This window comes from Zea mays, chromosome 3 (assembly GCF_902167145.1).
Source record: "Zea mays cultivar B73 chromosome 3, Zm-B73-REFERENCE-NAM-5.0, whole genome shotgun sequence".
In the NCBI taxonomy this organism is placed as follows: domain Eukaryota; kingdom Viridiplantae; phylum Streptophyta; class Magnoliopsida; order Poales; family Poaceae; genus Zea; species Zea mays.
In genome coordinates, this window is record NC_050098.1 from 80,087,375 (window position 1) to 80,096,144 (window position 8,770).

Genomic DNA, 8,770 nt, shown 5'->3' on the forward strand with positions numbered 1-8,770 from the left:
AGGGGAGAAAGTAAAAAGGGCTCATATTTCATTCACAAAGTATCCGTTTTTGGCGATTCATGCCAAAGGGGGAGAAAGTATTAGCCCAAAGCAAAAAGACCGCACCACACCAATTTCAAAAAAAATGTAGTCTTTTCAATTTGTATTAAAAGAAGTTTTTCAATTGATATCTTATTTTTGATATAATTTCAAATTGGTATGACCTCTTCCAAAATTAATTTCTAAAACCATCTTGAACTCTAAGAGGAGAATTTCATTGAGGGGGAGTTTTGTTTAGTCAAAGGAAAAGCATTTGAAACAGGGGGAAATTTCAAATCTTGAAAATGCTGCTCAAAATTCTTATACATATACCTTTGACTATTTGCAAAAGGATTTTGAAAAGACTTTCCAAAAGCATTTGCAAAAACAAAACATGTGGTGCAAAAGTGGTCCAAAACTAAAATCATATCAATATCACTCATATGCACTTAGAACCACCTTCATTTCAGTAGCTTATGAACACTTGACCAAATGCAAACTAGTTACAATTTTATACTTCATGTTTGCTTTGGTTTGTGTTGGCATCAATCACCAAAAAGGGGGAGATTGAAAGGGAAATGGCCTTAAACCATTTCTTATATTTTTGGTGCTTGATGACCATCACAACCATTCAGACTAACTAGTTTGCCCAGTCTTTGATTCACAGGTTCATAAGATTCAACGGTTCAGTTTCTAAGTCAGAATCATCTCAGACTCAACCAAATAGGGGTAAAACGTGAGATAGATGAACTACCAATAGTTCTACTCTTTGGATAAGTTCAAAATACCCCGAGGAACGTATTCAACACTTCTAGAAAGGTTGGAAAGCTCAAAATCAACATATCGCTATTTTGAAGCTAGTTTAAGCAAAAGAAGAAATATGAGTGAAATAATCAAAATGTTTATAATCCATGACTTAGACTAGATGGAAAACCACTTGAGATATTTTTCTAGGTCATAGGATCTCTCTCAAGTTTAGCCAAAGCAACTTGGAGAAGATTGTTCAAAGATCAACGGGAAGTCAGAAACTCAAGTTCTGAAATTGCCTAGCGCGGACCGTCCGGCCCCTTCTGGCGGACCGTCCGCGACACCGTTTCGACTTCGGCCAGGAACTAAAAATCGTGGATAGTCCGACTAAACCGTGAAATGTCCGACTATATAGCGCGGACCGTCCGGCTATAATTCACGGACCGTCCGCATGTGAAGACCTTGTTCAGCCCGAACGTGACAAGTTGAGCAAAAGGAATTATAGAGCTGGCGCGGACCGTCCGGGACCAAGGGCGGACCGTCCGCATGGGTTCACCGAGGTAGATAGCCGTTGATCTAGCCGTTGATCTATCAGAGATATCCGTTGGAGATGTCAGATTCGACCGTTGGAGGGTCGCGGATCGTCCGGGGCCTAGCCGCGGACAGTTCGCCAGTGCAATTTCTGGCAGATGCGCCCCAACGGCTCACTACAACACTTATGGCCTTCTATGATGAATAATTGATGACAATAGAGTATTTCGTCATTAGCTTACCTTGTTTATGATGGTTTTTAAAAGATGGTTCAATGTAGTGACAAAAATTTAACTCCGTCATTAAAACTGTCATAACGTACTCTAGCATCATGTTTGTTACAATTTTCTATGACAATATAGGAATCGTCATAAAAACACATCATCATAACCTTCTCCAAATAATAATTATGATGATATTGCATAACAATGCACATATATTATCCATGTTAGCTCGCGTGATCCACCACTAAGGTTAGATCCCATTGCCACACAAGCTTTCAAGTTTGACATGTTGTCACACATGATAATATGGTTACCACAATGTTATTTTTCATAATAATTAAATACAATCTTGGATAAAAATAAATAAAAATATACAATATAAATGGCTTGAATCTGTGACCTAAGGGTTGGCCAAAGCCTATTCCTCGACTATGCTTTTGATATATTTGTTGCTAAATAAGTATCTTATTTATGTTATACCCACATATTTGTCAATATATAATTAGATATACATGTTTACAGGGAGGAGGCCTCGTTATAGCCTAGTGCGGCGCTCGCCAAACCCATGCAAAATTTCCATTGTCCCTAGTAATTTTGTAGACCATCATGTCAACGTTGGCTAGCAACAACCACAAAAGTTGACAATAGGTAGGTCCACCTCCACACCTCTCACCTCCACAGCTCTCTCCTGCTCGTAGGGCACCGACAACTCCATCTGAACACCTCCATGGCATGTCGGCGACGCCGCGGTGGCTCCATTGCTATACCGCCCCAGCACATGAGTACACGCTCACGCTCACACATCTAGTCCCTCACCACCACCTGTCACCACAACCAACAATTAGGGGCGGATTTAGGCGTTGGGCCATGGCCCGGGGCCTAGTCCATGTAACTAAAATAGGCACAACATCTTTATTAGGCCTTTTCTCTAATTTGCTGGCAGCTGGCGCCCTCCCGCTCTCCCATAGTCTCCATTCCTCACTTTATGCCCCGCTGCCACTCACCAATTTGCTAGACGCCAAATATCTTGTCGTCGGCCTATCGCAGGACGGTTGCCTCGCCACGACTCCTAGCGCTGCTCTCTCCGAGCTCCGGCCAGCGCTTAGTGCTAGTCACCCTGCTCCCTCGTCTGGCCAGCACACCGGTGGAATGTCCTAGGGCTTGCCAACCACGTCGTTCCATCCTCCAGGCGGTTTCTCCATGTTTCCTCCACCCACTGGCCACCATCCCTGTGTGCAGCTCATCACCACACCCCGAGGCCCCAACGACTGCAACCTGCAGGAGAGGAATTGGTCTGAAGAATAGAAAGAGAAAGCATCACTAGATCTGGTAATTGTATGTTGTCTAAAGACTTCAGGTTATATTTCGAAATATCTAATTCCTCTATGAAGAATTGTTATTGTCATATCCATATCGTTATTGCTGCTGAACTTACTCAGGGCATGGTTGTTTTTTTTCCAAATATCTATTCCTCTGTGAGGAATCGTTCTATTTTTCAATAGTGTTAGTTCAGTTGCGGCTGAACCTACAAGTTCTATTGTTGAAGCGTTAGTTCAGTTCATAAGTAGCAACATATGTACTAATTGTCCTTGTTTTTGGAAAATTTAGAAAACTACGTTGGTTCCACAATCCACAGTGTGCCCAATGTAGGTATTCTTTATATCAGAATAATCAGGTTGAAGTCTAGCTGGAGAACCCTTTACTAAAAATTCCCCAATTCATAACCACCGAACAATTTTTGTTGCCCACAAGAGTCCAACTATATAAACATAAAAAGAAAGCACTTTCTAGTTGTTGGCAACACTGTAATGTAGTTACACTATTAATCACTTTCAATTTAATCAAGATCTGCAATCACACAATACAATGCACCTCTAAATACACCACCATTGCATCTTATAAATAGAAAAATTGTTGTATAGATTGATGAAGTACTTAAACCATGCCTGCTCTGGGTTGTCTGGTCCTTATTTAAAAATATTTTTATGTTCGGTTTGAACAGGAGCAATTTCATGAGCAAGAGCAGTAACTGTATAGATATAATATCGTCAAAAGAAACTTGAAGCTCTGCAAGCAAAAGTATCTTTACAATCGATTAATTGAATTCATATTGTAGTATAATTTGATTTGTATTAATTTATTCCTGTATTGATTGTTGGCAAAGAATTACTGATATATTGATGTCGATAATATATGTGTTATTTATTTTATGTAATCGTTGCACAATAACATTTCATCAAACAATTTATGTGCCGACGTAACACACAGTCATCATACTATTGCTAGGAAAAGCTTCACTCTCTTTAGTTTTTTGCTTTCACAGACCCCAGTCATGTGTGAACCTTCGGTACATTTTCTATCATTTTAGAAGGCATTCTGTTCTCATTTATCTGCTAAATTTAACGTTGTAATTTTACTGTTAGTTCTGATTGTGTTGCCATGTTATTAAATATATATATATATATATATATATATATATATATATATATATATATATATATATATATATATATATATATATATATATATATATCTACAGTTGTATCATTTCTCACATATGGAATTCTTTGTCTTGCAGAATTATAGAATATTTGGATAGGGTGAGCGAGTTCATGAAGTTTGTTGCAGAGCGATGTGTTGAGAGCGAGGAGATCCTATCTTTAGAATAGGAGCTACAAGGGAAGAATGAAGATACTACTTGGTCATATGTACGTTCTCTTTTTTAGTCTTTGTCTTTATGCTCTATTTTATTTTATATGATACACTTGTACTCTTATCCTATTGAAACCGACCTAGGGCTTTATTAAATCCTGGATCCGCCACTATGTTAGGTATTTTGATACACTTGTGCTCTACCCTTGGTGTGGAGCGTGGTTTCCCCTATTTGGCTATGAGCCACAGTTGATTTCGTTAGTCATGCATGCGAGGTGCGATATTGCACTCTCGATTCTCCCTGGCTGGTGTGCTAGATGTAATGTCTCGTAATATATTTAAGGAATAGTTCGTTCCTTGGCGATGATGGACATGGATGCTACTGTACACTCGAAATTCTTAGGTGCAACATGTACTTAGCACAGGGAGAGACGTGGTTGATAGTTTATGATAACAAAAGAGGCAGCAGGTGGTAAACACATTTTGCTTTGATGCCTTGACGTGGATGTAGTTCTGAATATGCGGGAGCCATGCAAGCCTTGTGTAGTTGTGTGTACCGCACCCCTTGTTGCTTGTAGCAGAGTTTATCAGCAGGTGAGTGGAACTTGCATTTCATACTGTTATATATGTTGATACCATAATGTGAAGAGCGGTAGAGGTCAACCAAACTTGACATGGGAGGAGGCAATCAAAAGGGACTTGAAGGAATGGAATATTACAATGGAGTTGTGTTTGGATAGAAGTGCTTGAAAGAAGCTATCCACGTGTCCAAACCCTGATTAGGCCTTTTTTTCTTTTAGTGCTCTCAAAAGCTTCCCCCCTTCTCTCACTTTTTCCTTTTGATGACATCTTGTTGGATTTCAACTCTAGTCTACCCCAACTTGCTTGGGACTAAAAGGCTATGTTGTTGTTGTTATATATATGTTGATACCATGATGCATCTTAGTGATTCTTGAATTGGAAGGATCATTGTTTTCATGTTTAGTTCTTACCTATAGTTTTTTGTCGTGTTGGTAGCAGATTCTTTGTGTTAGTCATCACTATTGTGATCCACAAGTCACCCGTAAGCATTGGCAGTTAATTTTTGTCGTCTTTTGGATGTCAACATGAGTCATCCTTTCTATTTAGGGGGGCATTGTCCATGTGTTAACAATCTTCGTTAAATATAACGGTTCTAGATGGAATGAAAGATATGTCTAAATGATAACAAAATCTCATGGAGACTTTTTTGTGTTTTTATTTACATCTATTTAATTTTGATCTCACTTGCAAAAGAGCTTCATCTTACCAGTTATCACCAATTACAAACCAAGGACTGAATTTTGTTACTTTTGCGATCAAAACGCTTCTGGGTATGAATTGTAACTTTTTTATATTCTGATAATCTGATTTGGCAAACTGTTGCCGTATTTAGGAACTTCACCTAGCAATGTGTTCCTTTATTCTGTGTTTTTGTTTTCTCTTATAACCTAACGCTTTCTCCTTTTGTATTTGTGAAGACAAACTTCGGTAAAAAAAATCACCCGTGTCTCGTGTGTTTATTGCTTGTGATTTGTTTGTTCTCTCCCTTTCTAAGTTCTCTTGCGCTACTCTTTGCTAACATTATTTTGTGTTGCTTCAAGTTAAATTCTCATTTAGAGAAGCAACTCCTTGCAAGAAAAACTTGTGTTTATCTTCTTCTTAACTAAGCCCTCTTGCATTATTCTCCACTAACATTTCTAATAGTATTGCTATTAATTAAATTCCGCACTCTTTGAAAACAATACTCGTTGCAAGTAAAGGACTTAGTTTTTATACTCCGATAATTGTGCATCTTGTTCTAACCGCTAATCAAGGGATCTAGTTGGGGTGTAAAGTTATAATTTTCAGGTTTCGCCTATCCACCCCCTCTAGGCGACTTTCAGTAAGTCTTCCGCTATGTAATAAGTACTCTTATTATATTGTGACATTTATCTCTATACACTCTGTTATTATATATGTTGTCTTCTTTGGCGCATGTATGAGATGCACCCGGCTTTGTCCATTAAAGCTCGAGTGTGACAGAAGTGGTATCAGAGGAATGTTGACTGTAGGATGAAACCTAGATAGAACTGGACAACCCTTACCTACTTACCTTACTCTGATTCTTTTCTAGATCTTGTCTCACCTTCTACTTTTCTACTTTGATTAACCTCATCTTTGCTACTCTGATTCTTTCCTAAACTTATCTTAATCTTTTCTCATCTATTTCCGCTTTACTCTGATTATTCTTACATGTTCCTTCTGAAGACAAAAGTGGATTTCGCACTTTGAAATCCCGTGCCTAAAGTGACCTTTAGGAATAGGAGACCTGCTCTTAGGAACAAAAACAAAACTATTTTTATAGTTATCTATACGCTTGAGTGTTTGTTCTTGTGATATTTATCTGATTCAGATCTTTGATTGAGTGTGATGAGTTGTGGAGTAATGTCCACAATTACATCTGCATATACGTATAGATATAAATAAATAAAATTCATGAGATAACTAAACAACTTAGATTATCCTCAATTAAAGTGTATCTGTTTTAAATGGATCCTTCATACCTTAAAAGATTCTTTCTCACTTTAATGGACCCCTCTTAACTTCAAGGAATCTATCTTATCCTAGTAGGTTCATCTTATGTTAAAAAAATATATCTTATCCTCTTAAATTGTTTATAAGATGAACCAGACCAACTAAAAGTACCCCCACTAAAATATATCAAATAGATCCATCTTATCTTAAAGGATTCTCTCTTATCTTGATAGATCCATTTTATCTTCAAAGATTCTCTATTATCTTAAAAGATTCTTTCTTATCTTAATAAATCCATCTTATCTCGAAAAGATTCTATCCTATCCTAATAGATCTAACTAATCTCAAAAGATTTTATCTTAACCTTAGAGACGCATCCTGTCCTAATAAGCATACTTATCCTCACCACTATGCTTATCTCAAAATAGTGTAACAAACATGATCTATTTCAAAAAAAATTAAGTAGATCATATCTAGTCTAATCTGATTACACCTATTTAATTTTGATCCCATCTAATCTGATCAGATCTAACCTAATGGACTAACATGTCAGATAATACTGGAAAATAAGATTGAATCCTACTCTTATAAATATGTTTTAACCTAAATTAGTGTCCTGGACCAACTCGTTTGTGAAACCACGACCCAGCCTATCATATAGGTTGCCAAACCCGATCATCTCAAAAGCAAAGTAAGAATTTATTTAAATCTACCACCCCATCTACCCGCAGTTGTTATCCCAACTAGGATAATGGCATCTAACACCACGACCGATGGTCCCTAATTCAGACCCCCAAAGGAAGCTCCATTATGCCATAGTACACTCATTCTATGTCAACACTCACCAAATAGCTAAAACATGGTGTACCCTTGTTTTCTATGCCACACCTGCTACTGTCATGAAAATTTTAGACGTATAAAAAATATACTAATTGGAAGTTGCACTCAAAAATATATAAATATATGTATATATACTGGAATTTCATAAAAATAAAGTTAGCTTGATATGCTCAACTAAATGGTATTCTTAAATGGAATCATGGAATCTAATGAGAGTCACTTAATAAGTGAGCACTAGTGAAATAAACTAGATCCTACTCCTATAAACCTTGTTCTCCCCTCGTGCACTTAAAACCTAAACTTGTGCATTAGACCAACTCTACCATGAGCATAAGAGCTAACCCAACCCATAGAGTCATGGTGAATGGTACAATTTATCTATTTCCATCTAACATCAAACAAACTTTTTGACCTACACAATGTAGATTCTCTCATCTTGACAAAATTCTATCCTACCCTTGGATATTCACCTTATACGACTGGTTACCCCAATCTGGACATAAAAAAGATTAAGCCCTGCTAAAGAATCTTTAGATCATGACCAACTACCGGCCTATTCATTCTGTTTACCAAATACTTTTCATTGCAAAACTATCCTATCATATGCATCTAACTCTCATGGTTAATACCAGGAAGGGAAGATTATCAAGCAACAACAAACAGAAATGAATCCTCCAGATCCTCCACCGGTTGGAATCGACCAAGTGGTTGCTGCCCAAATGATGGTAATACAACAAATGACAAACATAGTTACCGAAATGCAAAATCAGATAAGACAAGAACGCGTGGAAATATGTCAGGACCGACTGGAGATACGTCAAGAAATAAGCAAGCACAGTTGGAAAGACAACAACAACAACAACCACTACCTCTATCACCACCACCGGCTCCACCAAGCTACATAAACATATATATATATATATACACTACTATTTGTAGGATCTAAGTGTTACTTTAGTTAGTAGTTGGCATTGTTGGAGGCCTTCCTCCTCCGAAGGTCCTCAAAAACGTAATTTAACAATGTCTTCCAAGCATGGTTTATAGACAGGTACCTTCGGATTCAGGATTAAAGACATATACGATGAGAAGGGCATGATCGTGACGAAGGTTGTCATTGCTTCGAAGCTATGCACAAGGGAGCTTCGGCTCCATCACAGGAAAAGGAACCGACTTAAAGGGAAAAGGCTATCCAGTTCTCATAGATTTTTCCATGAGCCAATAGT